Here is a 17928-nt window from a genome sequence, read left to right on the forward strand (position 1 = left end):
AAAATGATTATAACAATAAAAAAGAATTGGGACGTCTGAGTTGAGGTCAAACTGAGCAGAGAAATGGATAATATCTGTGTATCAAGTTAGAGACAAAAATCATTATAAGCAAAGCAAGTTGCAAGTACATGCTGATGGTTTAAGAACATTAAATATAACAGGATTTTCTGGAGAGAAAAATAATCTTTACCGTTATAATACTGAAAATTAAGGGACTCAACACACTCATTAAAGAAATGAAGCTGAAGAATATTTCATCTTTTTTTAAGGACCTAAAAATTTTGTGCATACAGGAAAAAATGAAAAAGAATACACAAAGTTTAATAGTTAAGGGCCTAAACAAATTTTATTTATGCTCCATATGTGTTAAATAAATTATAAAGAAATTTCTTGTTTATGTGTGGATTTAACTAGATAACATATAGTATCTTGCAACTGTGATATCCTATGATTTTGTGAGTCTATTAATCCTAAAAACTAGGAATTGTAGTCATGATTTCTTAAAAATATGTAAATATGCTTTATATCTCCTGATTTTGTTTATACATAGGAAATGGGGAAACTAACATTCTGACAGTATAGAAACTAAATACTTATGGAAGTGCAAACTGAAATTCAGCAAGACCTAATGGATGAAATCATGGCAGGTAATTTTAATCTGCATCTTTCAGAATATACTAAATCTTTTAAAAAATTATGAATCTGAGCAAATGGATGGATCTGACAGATTTTTGAAAGGGAATCTAAAAGAGTATAGTTTTTTAAATCATTATTTAGCATGTGGCAGCTAGGTAGTATAGTAGAAAGAGTGCCAGGCCTGAAATCAGGAAGATACATCTTTCTGAATTCCAGTCTGGCCTCAGATACTTACTGGCAATGGAATCATGGCCTCAGTTCTTCATATGAAAAAAAAAAAGTTGGAGAAGGAAAAAGCAAGTACCTTTGTCAAGAAAGCCCCAAATGTAGTCAGGAAAAAGTCAGAGACAACTGAAATGATTGAACAACAGCAAAAAAAAAAACAGAAATTGATCAACTGATGAGACAGATATCTCATAAATGCAAAAACATTAATCATCTACTTTATATGAATGAAGTAGTATTTGATTTAAAAATATATAAAGCAAAGATGTTAAATTGAAATTAAATAACAATATCCTCAACATTAGTTAGAAGTCTTCAAACATTAAATTCAGTACCAAAAATGATGAGATAATATGAAAAAATCTTAGAGAAATAATATAAGTGGTCTATATGAAAATTTCTATCACTGGATGCAAATAAAAGGCATAAAATGAGAGTTCAATGAATTGAACTTAATACTTAAAATGTCTTTAAAAAACAAAGAAAAAATAAGTGCTAAAAGAGACATAAACCCGAATGGAAAATAAAATACCACTGACATAAATAGATGAGCAAATGTTAAAATTAAAAGACTGCTAAAATATTTTCTAGATAAATAACAATGGGCAAAGTATTTAAAAGTCCTATGTTCTATTTCCTCAACTATGAAATAAGGAGCATGTAAATTATTTCTCAGATCCAATACAACTTTAAATGGATAATTATAAGATATTGAAATCTATAAATCACTAAGTAATTCAGCAACTTAAAAAGCAAGCAAAAACAAAAATGCAGAATGAAACAATTATATCAGATACTAACTATTACTATTACTCCTACCATATGGTATTACAGTCCAACAAAATGAAAAACATAAACTGTATATTCCTCACTCATGTTTTGAAATTAGCAAAATTGGAAGCAGAACATCTAAACAGTCAATATAAGAAGCAGAAATTAAGAAAATTTAATCATCTTAGATTGGAAGCTCCTTGAGGGCAAACACTATCTTTTGCTTCGTGTGTGTGTGTGTGTGTGTGTGTGTGTGTGTGTCCCCAGCAGTTGGCACATAGTAGAAGCATAATATTTATTGACTGATTGATCCTAAAGGGGGAAAAATGAATCTAGCTTATATATTCACCAGCCAATTTTAGCATCTAAAAACAAATAATCCCTGTATTACATAATCTTTTATCAAAATACTGGAAAGCATATTACAAAAATCTTTCTACCATTTAAGAGAATCTTAATATCCTAACTAAGAGGGATACAGCAGAAAGAATTAGCTATCAGGCAATATCAACATCACTAATACATATTGATACAAAAATATTAGGATGTGATTAGCACACAATGCTATGTCTAAAATATGCATTAATTATTAATTATGACAAAGTTATATTAATCCCAGTAATACAAGAATGGATCAACATTAGGAAAACTATTAACAAAATTGATCATGTTGATTGTAAAATCACATAATTATATCAACAGCAAAAGCCTTCAACAAAATGCAAAATTCATCTGTCTTCTAAAAATGTAATATGATACATAGGAGTGAAAAGATCTTTCTTTAATAAGCATTTATCTAAAACCAAGAGCTAGTTTTATTTGAAAAATTTTTTATGTTGAAAGCTTTCTAAATAAGATCATGGTTGAAGTCAGGATTACCACTGTCTTTACTACTTTTGCCAATATTAGAAATTCAATCTATAGTAATAAAAAGAAATAAAATAGAAATAAAAATAAGTAAAATAATGAAATTAGAGAAAAGACTTCTCCATCCTCCCTATTTATAGAGACTGATAGTTAACTTAGAAAATTCTAGAGGATTAATATATTAGTACATGTTAATTTAATGGTATATTATTGTGCTCTTGGGGAAAAGAAGGCTGTATGGCAGCAAAGTGAATTGAATTTGGAGTTAGGAAAATCTGGAATCATCTTGTCACTCTTGTAGCATCAGTGTAGGGAGTTGCACCCTAAGAATATTTAAAATAATGGATCTGCATTCTACATGAAAAGAAAAAATATGAAAAAATTATAGTTATATAAAATGATGCAAAGTGAAAAACAAGACAAGGACAAAGCTAACTTTGTCCAAATACAATCATTTAACACAGTTATTAAACACAATCATTTTTTTTTTGTTAATTATGAGTAAAAGTAGAAAGTAACAAGTGTTCTCAATTGAATTAACTCCATTAGGTAATTTTGCTGTATGCCTCTTAAAGAATATATTGGCAGGGCTTGTTTGAATATTTATTAAGAAGTATATTTTGTGTCAGTCAAAAGGTATAATAAAATAAATAAAACAAAATTAAGTACCTAGACTATAAAAATATTTCTATTTTAAAACTTTTTTAGCATCCCATATTCAAAACAATGTAAAAATCCAGTTCATATAGCTTTTACTCAAAACAGGAAGGGAGAACTTTGCCCCAACTCACACAGCATGTGTTCTGAAGGAATCACGTTTGGATTTAGAATGAGATAATTAATTTGCTTTATCAGGTAAATATTTATCTTCAAATGAGCATTTCCTATTACTTTGACTTGAGTAGTTGAGAATCAGAAAAAGTTGAGAAACTGTCTTATCTAGATCTTAATCTTTTCATTCTCTTCAAAAGATATTGGTACATAAGGTACAATTCCAGAAAGCCAAATATCCCATGATGTTTTTTATTTAATATGCATATGAATTAACCCCAATCAATTAATTAAAAGTAATAAAGACAGCACTTTTACTTATATATTTTAAGCAATAGTTTCAACTTCCTCCCCATCTCAAAGTTCTATTATTTCAATAAACTTTAAGTAAACTTAAGTTTTAACAAGAGTCTAACTCTATAATATGTTGAGTTCTTTATAAGGAGCTGTTAAATTTGTTTTATTAAGCATTGTTTAAAGACTGGACAATTGCAAGAAACAAAATGCAGAAAGTCCTCCCCCCACTCCAAACAAAATCCTGTTTTACAACAACCCTGTTCTATAGTATCTCCTAGGTTATCTATTTTGATGCCCAATGATGGGACACCTTATTTCTACATGAACTTAGATAATTCATTCAATTTCTATGATTCGTTTTCTTCAGCTTTAAATTGGGAAGAATGTGGCTATGATCTATCTAAAATGATTCATTCATTCTTTGAAGAAATGAAGTTTAAAAAAATAACATAATGAGGCAATTACTTTAGAAGATGGTTATAAATATTATATAATTAAATATAATTCAATAACAATTTTGAAATAATACTGAGAAAAGAGTAAGTTTGTAATGATAGTAAAATCAATCTCATATCTTTATTCACAACCATTTACTTGCCTTTGTTAAGAGATGTAGTTTTTTTTATTTAAAATAGATAAATAGAAGATAACAGCATTAAAATACTATATTTCATCTGTGAATAGGTTTACTCCACCCTGCTTAGTATTTAGAATTCTGGCAACAAGGAATGTATACATCCCTACTTAAGGATTAACTGTGAGAGGATGTCCTATGACCAACATGTGCTAGTAAGTGACAAATCAGAAACCACTGACTGACCCCCTGGGCTGTCCTAAGTCAATCTTAAGCTACCATGGGTACATGTGAGACACAGGAAGTGATGTAAAGAACTGCCTATATAATTCTCGTCACTTCCTGTGAGCTATCATTCTCTCGGGCATGTTGGGAGCTCTGGGTGGCGTATTGGCATGCTGGAGGTGTTCTGCTCTGTAGTGTGATTTAGGTGAGGCATCTTCCCTGAGCGACCTTGGTGAGTGGTAAGACTGATTCCTCCTTTCCTTGACCTTCTGCAAAGCACTATCCTCCTAGGAGGCCTTTCATCTGGGAGGAGGCCTCATGGTTGGAAGCCGAGCTAGATTTAATCTTTTGAGAAGGCCCTTTGGCTGAGGCCTCTGAACTTCCCTTGACTTACTTCAGGCTGGAGAAAATATCCTACTCTTACCTTCTTCCCCTTCTTGTTAATTTCTTCCTTCTATTGTAATTAGACTACCATAAAAATCCCAAACTGACTTGAGTATTTTTATTTTGATTGAATTTAAATCCCTGGTGACCACTAAAATAATATATTCAGTCAACAACCCTAATTTTACCCATAACACATCATAAGTAGATTTTTTTCCTTTCATTTGACAAAGAACTATTCTTCCCTGAAGAGTCTTCTTATGTTTATTCTTGTTTTTAGTTGACTTTTTTTTGAAGTTCGGCAATAAGAATCAATCTTGCCCATTAATAAAAAGAAAATTGGTTTATTTTAATTAAAAGTTTTCTGCACAATTATAATAATTTATATGACAATGATCATTAGGTTATCATATTACATTTAATACTTTTCAAAGCAATTTCCTTACCACAAACCTCTGAATGTGGAAATAATAACAATAGTTCAAATTTGCACAGTACTTTAAGGTTTCCAAAACATTATCTTCCCTAACAATTCATGAGAGAGGTAGTATAACTCTTATTATGTCTATTTTAAAGAGGAGAAATCTGGGGCATATAAAAGGGAAGATTCAAAGTCAGGTCTCTTGACACTCAGTCCCATGTTCTTTCTTGATTATTCTTTATAATCCCATAGAATGCAGCCTTAAAGATGAGGAAAATTATTTTCAAATAAGTCAGATGTCTTCTCAAAAGTCAGATATGGTTAATACTTAACATTTTTAAAGCTCTTTTCAAGTACCAGAAAAAGTTTTTACCCAGAAATACTAGGGATAAAATGATGGAGCCTGATTTTCCCAAGAAGTCTAAAATATAAAGTCACATTAATAAAACACTGTAACTTATTAATAAGGTAGATGGGAATTCAAACGTACTGTATGATTAAATCTGCTTGTTATTCATGAGTGCAAGGAAGAGAGTTAAAATGTTAATTCAATTCTTGAATCCAAATCTGACTAACAAAATGTGTTTTCTGATTAGTGTATTTGCATAAATAAGGAGTTATAAGAGTTCCTAATAACATGGAATGAATATAAGAAGTCAAAGTGTAAAATGCTATTTTGACATGTGATGCTCACTTTTAAGATACTAAAATTCTCCTAAATGTAAAAGGAAACATTAAAGCATAATAGGCTAGAAATTGTTGTCATTACACACAAATGATGTTCCATTTACATATTTTGGGCAAAAGTAAATAAATGTTTTAATTTTCATCATAATTTTCTGCATATTTAATTTTACCCTACAGAATGCTTATGCATGATATAAAAAGTAGATATTGTTACCTATGTGGTGTTTATCCACATGGGTTGTCTAAATGCATCTCACAGAGAAGTACAAATTCTGGAGAATCTCATTCATCTCTCACCATGGGAGACTTTAATTCCCTCCTGAAGGAGAGCTGAAGAAGGATCACACAGCTGGTCATTCTGTTCTACTCAGAGAGAGGGGTGCCAGATTAAAATTGTATCCAGCTGCCCCCCATAAATATTGCTATTCAAATGGAAATCCTATTTCTTAGGTTCAAATTGCTCTCCTGGACACAATACCTTAAAAATGAAAAGGGATAGTTAATATTAAGAGGCTCACTTCCTTCCCACCAAATGCCAGCTAAACAAAAAGACTATCAGAAAGAATGAGTGGCTAATAAATCCATTTACCGAACAGATAGCAAACGGAAATAAAAGAAATTATATAGATTAGAATTTTCCAGACAACACACAGAGTAAATCAATCCTCCATCTCAACTTGTCCAAGACAGAGAGAGTCCCTGACCTACCCCCAAAAAAATTTCCCAACCTCTCCAGAAAGAAAACTGGATATCAGAAACACACAGGGAAGTTAGCTTTCCCAATATATTTCTGACTTCAAAATCCATTTTCTATCTCTCCATGTTTCTTCCCAAAGAAAGTCTGAAATTATTTATCCTCTCTCAAAGCAAGAAGAAGGTCTCTTTTCTTCAAGGTTCTCATATAAACTCCACCTTTTATACCACTGTACAGGGTCATGTTATAATGTTTTACAGTGAGAAGAGTCACCGATGATTCTTAATGATGCAAATGATCCTGGCTTGACACATAATAGGACTTAATATTTTTGACTTGTATCTCCTCCAAACAATAGGATATTTCATTAATAGAAACTGTTCTTAGTTTTGTCTTTGAATGCCCAGTACTTTGACTTTATTTAGGATAGGTTCTTAAATATTTGTTGGATTATGTAGACTATTTAGCAGCAATAGTAGAATCCCAGGATTTAAAGCCTTATGCGAAGGAGTAAATTTGGGCTTTCATTTTTCAACCTTGTACCCATTATTCAATTTAATCAATTTTAAATATTTATTAAGTGTCTATTATATACAAGTTTCTATTCTGGATCCTAGGAATATATAGACAGAATATAAAATACTCCCTACCATCTAAGATCTTACATTCTACTGGTTTCCTTAATAACCTGACATCCTACATTTTATGTCAAATAATTTCAGAAATGATAATCACTATTATGATATTTACTGAAAACCAACTGAATACCTAACACTGAACTCATTAAGAAAATTATTTGTAGTGACATAATTGAGAAAAAACAGTTCTAAAGTGTAAACCTTAAAATTTCTTAGACTTATAAATGTTGGAAATTTCACCATTGGGAAATTTCATACTTGAAAAATTTCCTACTGATAGTCTATTGGAATGTGAACCCCATTGGCATGGGAGGTTCCTTCTCCTCCCTACTTAAGATTACTTTAGGACAGAAACCTTTTTGCTGAACAATGGAAAGGGCTTTGACCTATGCTTAAGCATAGAACAGGAAGTTCTTTGAGTCATGATTGATTTTAGAATTGATACAATAGAGATACTTGGAATGACAGAACCAGGTCTTGGAACTTACAATCTCCACCCTGCTCAGGGTAACAGGATTTAGGAAGGGCTGCAGCAAAAGGATCAAGATTTAATTATTTGAGAATATGACCTTCAACAGACATGTGCAAAGCCACAGACCTCTGGGCGGTCCTGGGTTAAGCTAGAGCCACCATTGGCACAGGGAAGACATGGACAGTGATTGGTAGATGTGAGAACTGAGGGGAGGGAACTTGGATGGTTTCCTTAAAGATAGCAGGGTCTGAGGACTGGGGGCGGGGGGGGGGAGAGGTTTTGCTCTGAGAGGTTGTGCTCTGAGAAGGTTGCTCTGAAGGAAGCTGGAGGTGGAGGCCCCTGAGACTGTTTCTCCATTTTGGTCACGTGAGTGATAGGGACTGATCTCTTTTCTTTGCCTCAGCTATCTAAGGGCTTGGGCCTTTTGGCCCAGCCTAAACAGAGGGGGTATTTAAGCCCTGTTCCCTTCTCTTTCTCTTTCTCTCTCTCTCTCTCTCTCTCTCTCTCTCTCTCTCTCTCTCTCTCTCTCTTTCTCTCTCTCTCTCTCTCTCTCATACCTTTCTTCCTCCTGTTTTGTAATTAAACTCCATAAAAGGTTGACTGCTGACTTGAATTTTCATTTAGGAATTAAATAGCTGAATTCCTTGGCGACCTTAAATTAATATATATCAGTCTTTTAAAGTGATTTCCTTGTCACAAAAGCAATCAATAACTATTTATTAATGACAAGTTTATCATTTGCTATCTGCTAGTTATTTATGTATAAGCCTCAAAATCCAAACAATTTTTGGTTAGAGATCAACTCTATGAGACAAAAAAATGAGCCTGCCTAAATGTAACTGTCATTTGTTTGATCTGTTACCATGGCCCCAAATATTAAAGTTTCTGTTGTTGAGACCTTTTTTTTTTTTAAGTTCAGTTCCTTAAGGGTAGTGGCTTTGGCAACTCCCATAAGGCTGGAGATTTGTAAAGCCACCCATCACAGTGACTATCATAGCTTGAGGTGACTTACAATCTTGTCTCAGTTAAAAATTTTCAGACTTTCTCAATAAGAGTGACAGTAAATGAAGGCCACCTGAAATGAGAAAGTCATTGAAAATTGTGTATCTCAGCCAAGTCTTCAGGATCATCTTTTTTTCATGGGAGTAAATTAATCTTACCAAGATAGAAAGAGGAACCACTAGGTTGTAAAACTCCTTAATAGGTGGAACTGTGTCATTGGTCCTTTATCAGTTGCCTTGAACAAAATAGGCACTGGATTTCATTGCCCTCTATTTTCAACTACTCCAGTCTGCATTCTCTCTTTTCTAAGCACCAAAAGTATTTACCCTAAAAGCAATGTCCTTTCAATTTCATATCCTTCAAAAATTATACAAATTAAATGGGCTGATGAAGATGTTTTCAATCAATAACCTCTTTTTAATTTATATTCCCAGGAAAAAAGCCCACAACACCCATAAAATGCCATTGAAACACAAAAATAAGTGTAAAAATTATTCCTATGCTAAAATAGATATGTTTTTCTATTGGAAAATAATTGTTTTCCCAAGAGTAATAAAATGAGGAAATCTTTTCTGCATGTTATGGAAGGGTAATAAAAAATTGATCCTTATTTCTGTTTTGTTTTGGTTTTTTATCATTTGAATAATCTGTTATCCATGGTAGCAAGTTCTCCATTATTGAAGATCTTCAAATGAAGCTTGGATCATCTCTTATCAGATTCGTTGTAGAGTGGACTCTTGTTTGGAACATGAGTTATTCTACAAGGTCTCTGAAGCACATCACACTGGAAGCTTCTATATTTCTGTGAAAATCTCTGCTGTTGGCCAAAATTCTTATGAATAAGGAGGAGGGAGGATACAAATGAAAATTTCTTATATTCTGAAACTTAAAGGCAATGCCATTTCCATTCAAAGGTTAAAAGTATCTTCTTGTATATCTTAGTTCCATGCCATTCAAACAACATGTTCACATTTAAGAGGAATAAAAGCACTTGATCCTTAACACAAAATGAAAGAGAAACATACTGAACATTTCTAAAAGTGTTTGAGACAAAGGGCAATTGTAAGTTCTTAGAATTGGATAGGACTGAAAAGAAGATCATATCTAAAGTTTCCTTTTAACTGTAGTCATAATGTAAAAAATAATTGCTAACATTTCTACAACCAAAGATTTCTGCTGTTAGACTAAATAACAAATTTCTGACTTTCATTAGAAAGAAGACTTTTTTTCAAGACCTGCTTGGTAATTTTTAGTAGATGGTCTCCTCAATCATTGCTCTCTTTGCCTCATAATCCTAAACCTCAATGAACTTGTCAAATGACAGACTTGGCCGTGACTTGAGTTTTATAGGTTTCCTTTATGTTCTGTCATGACTGGATGGTGAAAATAAAAAGTCATAGTAAATGCAAAGGAAAATCACAAATGTTAGTTAGCTGTCCTTTACTACAATTAATCCTTGTTCTTCTTCAAGCCCAAATTATTCCGTGAACAATTATTTTCAGTGTCAATTATCTGAGCTATTCTTCTAACATTGTTTATCTCTGCAGTTTCAATTAGTCTTCTGTGAAAACAGTTTGTATTTCATGTTTATTCCTTAAATTAGTGTCCTGAAACAAACTGGAAAGATCTAGTATTTTATCTCTTAAAAAATCAGAGAATAGGATGATATGGCCCTCTTGAAATGCTTTATTTTCTTTTTTTTTTCTCAGTCAAAAAGCTGTCCTGTCCTCATGTTCCACGAAACAGAAATGAAAGTTTAAATCATTTGACGTAAGAGCTGTAAGGTTTCTGGGCTAGAAGGGAACTTAAGAGATCCCCTACTCAACCCCCTTCATTTTATAGGGGAAAAAACTGAATTTAAGAGAGATTAAGTGAGTAATTCAAGGTCAAGAACTAGTAAAATGTTCTAAATGAAAATGCTGATAATATGATGATTCTTATATAAACAAATTAGATTTTTTTTTTTAAATCAAAGATTGTGGGGATGGGGGTTAGAATCAAGGCACTCCAGAAGTCTCTTACCTTTCCAGATTGTAGGTTTTTCTGATAATTTCCTTTGAGAACTATAAGGAGATCACTAGCTCTCCCCAGTGGCAGGGTTTTCATATGCTTAAGCAATCCCTAGTATCAATTTACAAAAAGGAAACTTTTCCCTCTATTTGACTGAAACATTTATATTGCCACCAAAAAATAGTCCAGTTCAGTTGTGATATGCATATATTTCAATCTCATCATCTTAAAATTAAGGATCAAACCATAAGCTGAATTAAAATTAGGTTATCCTGTGATACAGCACAGAATATTATTAATTTGATGTATATTTTTTTCAAGAGTTTCTGGGGGACATTGAAAGCCAAGTGACTTTCCCAAAATCCTAGAATTTATAAGGCAGAGCTTGAACCAACAATGTCTTCCTGATTCCAAGGTTGAACCATTATCTATTAAAACAGTTGATGGGGTTCCCAAAGTGGGAATTACTGCCATTAGCCCTTTGCTACCTTTCCAATCTCATTACTTTACTCCCTTCTAAATATTCTATTACTCTGTAATACTAGGCTCCCCCAAATTCCTAAGTTTACACAAGTCTCCCATATCTAGAATTTCCCCTTCCTCCCCTTCATTTCCTGGCTTCTTTTGAAACAGCTAAAAGCCTACCTTCTGCAAGAAGTCTGTCCTGGGACCCTCAAACCAATGCCTTTCCTCTGAAATTACCACCACTGGTTGTCGTCTCCTCCATTAGTATGTGACTTCTTTGATAGCAGGGAATGTGCTTTTGCCTTTCTTGATATCCCCAGCAGTTAACATAGTGTCTGATATACAGTAAATATTTAACAAATGCTTATTGACTCAATAATTAAAGCATGGGTATAGATCCTTGGAAGCCACACCAATGACATTCACCATGCATTTGTGTGCACAGAGACACACAGATAGTTTGAATATTTGCATAATCTTTAAATTAGACTCTTGAATACCATGTAGTGTATTTGCTTAGAATGTTAGAATTTTCAATATGACTAATTAAATGCAATAGGGATAAAAGCATAGTGACTAAAAATCAAATATTGGGTAGATCTCTTCTACTTCAGCTCCACTCCCTACTCCAAAAAAAGTCAGAAGCCTAGGGTTCAAGTTTTGTGGCCATCACTTAATAGCTTAAAGGGCTTTAGACAAGGTATTTCCTGAGTTTCAGCCATTTAATTTACCAAATGGGGACTTTACTACCTCTCTCACTTGGTTGCGTTAAGTCTGACAATTTATATGAAGGCCCATGGAAAGGTAAAGTATTTGAATGAATCCTTTACTAGTTGATTTCACAATGACAGGCTTTTCAGCAGAAGAATCTACCAAAAGTCTATCCAAGTTTATTTTACAGAGACAGATTTATTGGCAGCATTAAATCTACTGATGTCATTGGTATCTTGTGGTGGTCCAAATGATAGAAAAATACTACAGATGTATAAAAGGATAAGCAAAAATTTGTGCCCATCACAGTGCTAACCATATATTCAAGATGTGTGTGTTGAATACAACGTAATTGAATTGAATACATATTCTTTATTTTTCAGTATTATTTCTTCACATCCAACAAATGCTCATAATGATGTCTCTTTATGTTCCTGAGGTGACCATTGGCTCTCAAAGTCTATGTTACAGAATACAAAGTCATGCTGTTCTTATGACTATGTGCCCAGCATTCTGCAAGATGGTGGGGGGGAGAGAGACAACTAGCTATTCTACTTAAAAGAAATATATGCCAAAGATGATCGTTGAAAGAATGGTACCTTTCTTCAATTAGCTTATAAGCTCAATGGAGAAATGAGATAAGGATACAATATAATTTGAAAGTAATTAACATGCCCTAATGTATGCACAGATTATTATAAAATGTAGTTATATGACTTCGGGGATAAAAATTAATAAAGAAGGTAAAGATTGTAAATTGGGTTTTGAAGAATGGGAATATTTTTGGAAAAATAAAACACAGAAATAAAATGTAAGTTTCAATCCTGGTGTCACTTTGTAATAATATGCAAAGGACTTAACTTTTTCCAAAGCCTCAGTTTCTGCTTTTGAAAAATAAATCTATGATCCAGATGATTTCTAAGGTCCTTTCCAGCTCTCCTCAGACTCCTTACCTCATAAGCCATTTGGGAGGAAAGTACTTAGTAAATCATAAAACACTATAAAACTGTGAGCTTTATAACTATCATAAAAAATTAAGGAGATAAACTAATTTCAATTTAATTTGCCATCAGAATAGAATATAAGCTCCCAGATGTTAGTAATTATTAATTCATCTTGTACAGAGCCCAATATCACATAAAACACAATAATTAATACAAGTGCTTTTCAATGATAAAGATCAATTGGGAATGATAATTAGTATTTCAAGGACCCACATTATGACATATGGTATACAGAACATTAAACCTCGGTCCTTCAGGACTCTACATTCTAATAATGTACTTTGGATTAAAGAGCTTAATCCAAAAATTGAACTAGACATTTACAAATTCTATGAGGATTTGAAGATCTTTTTTAAGGGGTTGGCAGGGAGGTGAGAAGAGACCCAAAGATCTTTTAAAACCCTAAGGATTTATTTGGTTTACAATATTTATTTTTTCAAAAGAATACCAGGTATAAAAATGATTTAAAGTTATTTCATATGACAAAAGAGTCTAATTATCTGAATAAACCCCTTTCTTTTAATTAAAAAAGCAACTAGTTTTTTACAAGAAAAAGGGGTTATTTCATTTATTTAGAATTTTTTTCAATGGACATCTACTTGCCAAATTAGTCAAAGAAACTGCTGATGCCCCACATAAGCTAATTGTGCCACGTGGGTACTAGCACAGTTCTAAATTGCTCTACTCTCAGTTTCTTTTTTTCCTTTAGTACAATTCTATTTCCTGTGGGTTTTTCATGCATCAGGCTAACTCCCTGATGAGCCTCACTATTCCTCCCAGACTTTTTAATTCTGGCAAAGCATTTAGCTCTGCAGGAACTTTGATGCTAGGAAACATTTGACTTGTCAACACTGAGCACACACACAACAAAAACCCCTGCCATAGCAGATAGCAAAATCATCCTGGATAAATATTGCAAGAATGACTTCTAAGACATAAGAAAAAATAAAAGTGCTCATGGTGAAGAAAAACAATTACTGTGTAAAACATCAGAGAAACACCAACATAGTGACATTCACCTCCAGGTGTCTCCATAAAGGATTTTTTGAAAACTGAACAGAAGTTTATAAATGAAAGAACAGAAGGTAGAATAGCCAAAAGAGAAAGAGATCAAGCAATATGTAAATCAAGATATGTAAATATATTCAAATGAATATAACAAAAGACACTTTGTGACAATTAACCTGAGAGCTAATCTAGGACTCATAACAACCCATTATATTAGTCTTGAATTTACATTTTTTAAAAAACATTGAAACAAATGATGTGAATTTCAAGTAGGTGGTAAAACAAAACTATCTTCCCTCCATTTTGTAGAATATTAGAATTACAGTGAACTTGATAAGTGATCCTAAAAGTTTAATGTAAGAAGTCAAATCTGTTTGATTTTTTAAATCCATTTAAATTTAAACAACCTGAGAATATAGGAAAAGTATTTGATTTATGAAGTTTTCTTTCTGTCTCATACCTTTTACTTCATATGTATAAATATGCATGTAAATACATTTATATGTCAACATTATATATAAACATATATGTATCAGTCACCCTGCTCCAGGAACTTAGAACAAATAATACATATTTCCAGTTGAGTGATTATTCATAATAGATTTTCTTAACAAACACAAAGGGCAAAATGATGTCATCTTTCTAATAATTTTTGCAATTTTAATAAGAACAAAATGGTAATCCTCTTGGTTGTCTTTCACCTCTTATTGTGAAGAAATTAAAAATGAAGAGTTAAAGTCAATTTTGTATGATAACAATAATCACATATATTCATAAAGCACTTTATGGTTCACAAAGCATTTCCTTTTACATTTCCTTCTTTAATGTATTTATTCTCTTATTCTCTAGCTTCTAAGGAGTTTTCTGACTACTTAAGGGAAAATATATTTAAGGAAGCAATCAAAATAAATTATGTAAGGAATGAATCCATGGATTATTCATTTAATTGAAGTACAGCAACAGGTGATGAAATCTTTCCTTCACAAGGACAAGGAATGTAAAGTTAAAGGCAAATTTTCTTTACATGTTACGAAGTCATCAATCAACAAAGGAAGGTGGCAAAGATACTTGGATTTGTCAAAGAAAATGGAAAATTCACCACTTAAAGAGAGGGCAAGGTTGACACTTCCGCTCCTTGGTCATGGAGTAAAAGAAGCAAGCAGAAGATTTGAATTATGAGTATGAATTGGTGTAACATGTTAATGGAAGCACTAATTTCCAAATACATAAAAAAGTATGATCATTGGTGCAGAACTGAAGAGATATGGAACCACAAAGGAGAAAAGGTCATGTGCATACATTAATTTGCCTCGAAATGAAAAATTAAGGTCTATATAGCCTCCTAAAGTAAAGTTGCTAGATTAATACAAAATCCAGTGCTAGTTCCCACATTAGAAAAGTTGGGATGAATGTCCCCAAATATCCATCTTATCTTCCCCTTGGCACATCATAAACCCTTAGCAAATTTTTTTTTCATTCATTCCTTCTCAGAAATATCTTTTTTTAAAAGGAAAAAAAAAGAAATTAATGAAGAAATCTAATTCTAAAAAATCATGAATAATCAGAATTAATCAGTTGGGCCATATGAAAGTTCAAGTGGACTTTCCTAGTACTGCTAAAAACATTTTGAAAAGATTTTGTTCAATTGATATTAATGAGAGTTTAGACTTCAATTAGGCACAAACATGTACTTCCATAACCTGAATTTAAGCATTATTGTTACCTTGTAAAATGGCTATTATCATAGAGAGAGATTCCTGATGAAAGGTAAGGAGGGGGAGTTAGAATCAATTACCCTTGAATTCCATCCAACTCTAAGATTATATTATTTTATTGAATTTATTTTTTTAAATGTGACCCATCTCTTCAACTAATTTGTGTTTCTTTGCAAATCCAGAGCCATAACATTCTATATTTCCTATTCAATAAAAAGCCATTATGATGAGAAAGAAGGTATTGCTATATTTATTTACACCTTTGAAATAATTCTGAGTTAGATGCATTGAATTTTGCATGCTATCCAACATTAATCAGATTTAGGAGGAATACCATAGAGAAGTTCTATCATTCTTTGGTTGGTGTTCACGTTGTTTTCATGTTCTAACACTACAGGATAGATTTAAGCATATCTAGAGTTTTCTTTTCATTATCAATGCTCAGAGAGTCAAATGTTTTAATCTTTTAAAGCAAAGAAAATGATAGAGAGTTGTAAAGAGAAACTAGGTGGCTTAATGGATATCCAGTCCAAGAGATGGGAGGTTCTGGGTTCAAATATGACCTCAGACACTTATAGCTATATGACCAAACACAAGTCACAGCTCCAATTGCCTTCTCCTTGCTACTCTTCTGCCTTGGAACTGATATTTCATAGCAATTCTAAACTAGAAGGCAAAGGGTTTAATAAAATAAAATGAAATAAATTTAACTTACATGTGGAGCAAGTCCCAGACTTTGATTTACCAGCCACAAAATTAGATATAGATGAAGCAATATAGGGGTCAGGAGACTTGATTTTTTTCTCCACAAGTCCTCTTGCTATAATTAGGTAAAAATATCAGTAGAGATGCCAACATGGACAATAAATGATCATTGGTTTGTTATTCAAAGTTACATCCAAGAAATGTTTATCTAAGCAGCATAGAATTAAGGAAAGTGGGCCAGATGGAAGACTAGACACCTGGACTTGATTCCTTGTTTCACTACTTACTGGCTTCCTGACTTTTCATAAATCATTTTACTTCCATGCAAATTAGTTTCCTCATCTGCAAAATGTGGATAAATTATTCTTGTACTTTATATTTCCTAGCAGATAATAATTTCAGTGTGGAGAAAGTTCTTGGTAAAATTAAAAATTGAAATTTTTTTGTTATTTTAACTGATAATATTTTCTTACAAGAAATGTTAAGACTTCAATTCTCATTGCAGTTTTGCCATCAAAGAATAATATTACCCTAGATAAATTCTTTCTCCTCTCTAGCACTCTGTTTACATCTCCATCATAATGAAGAGTTTAGAATTCAGTGGTTTCTTATGTCATTTCCAGTTCTAATGTTCTATGAAGCCAAAATTCAAGATACATGCTATGGCCATGACATTCTTTTCCTCAAAAACGTCCTAAAGGTGAGATCAAAACCACTAATATGCCATTGATTCCTTACCTAGGAGAGATCATATCTCAATCAATCTCTTATCAACCTTAAATTCAGTGCTAAAAGGTCTTCCTAGAATAATTTTGTTGTTTTTGTTCAGGAATTTTCAGTCATGTCTACCTCTTCATTACCCCATTTGTGTCTTTCTTTGAAAAGGTACTAGAGTAGTTTGCCATTTCTTTCTTCCGCTTATTTTGCAGAAGAAAAAACTAAGGCATACATGTTAAATTACTTTCCTTGGGTCACATAACTAGAAAGTTTCAAAGGCCTGGTTTGAACTCAGGACTATGAGTCTTCCTGACTCCAGGACAGGCATTTTATCCACTGCCTACCTGTCCATTCCTCAGTTACATTTGCTGAAATCTTGTTTTCCCTTTGAGACATGGTATAAGTTCACCTTCTCCTCCATGAAGGTTTCTCTCATTATTCCAGCCAGAAATTATCTTTAACTTTCATTTCTCACAGAAATTTAATAGGATCAGAGATTTAGAGGAAGGAATCTTAGAGGTCATCTGGTCCAATACTCTCATTTTATACATGATGAAAACCAAGGCCCAGAGAAATGAAGGACTTGTAGGCTTATACAGGAAAAAAAGTAGAAGGCCCAGGTCCCCAATGCCAAATCCAGTTCTCTTTTTCCTATCAAGGGAATTTCAAGCTCATCATAGATCTGAACAATTTGGTAAAAGCTCTCTTCTCAAGATAGTCTTAAATGCATAAGATTACAAAGAAAAATCAATTATATAGATTCAGTCATAATTTTTAAACAAATTTATGGACATTCTGTTGTTCCTTACATTCTAATAATCTAATAATCCTCTGACTTGTTAACTAGAGTTCACATAGAATATTTTTCTTTAGCTTCACTGCATAGATGAGAGGCCTCACAACTAGCTGAGTAATTCCAACTATCAAAG

General features: G+C 32.6%; 1 protein-coding gene and 1 long non-coding RNA gene across 9 annotated transcripts in view; one reads left to right on the top strand and one right to left on the bottom strand.

Moving 5' to 3' along the window:
- Nucleotides 1–17928, bottom strand: part of CNBD1 (cyclic nucleotide binding domain containing 1) — a 634668-nt gene that overhangs the window by 485192 nt on the left and 131548 nt on the right. The window lies entirely within an intron of this gene.
- Nucleotides 16905–17928, top strand: part of LOC103094313 (uncharacterized) — a 28249-nt gene continuing 27225 nt past the window's right edge. Inside the window, exon 1 of one of the 2 annotated variants that reach the window (XR_008917581.1) lies at nucleotides 16905–16982. This is a non-coding gene — a long non-coding RNA (uncharacterized LOC103094313). The remainder of the gene's footprint in view (nucleotides 16983–17928) is intronic. The other variant, XR_008917580.1, reaches the window with a different exon arrangement.

The sequence above is a fragment of the Monodelphis domestica genome, chromosome 3 (assembly GCF_027887165.1).
Source record: "Monodelphis domestica isolate mMonDom1 chromosome 3, mMonDom1.pri, whole genome shotgun sequence".
Classification (NCBI taxonomy): domain Eukaryota; kingdom Metazoa; phylum Chordata; class Mammalia; order Didelphimorphia; family Didelphidae; genus Monodelphis; species Monodelphis domestica.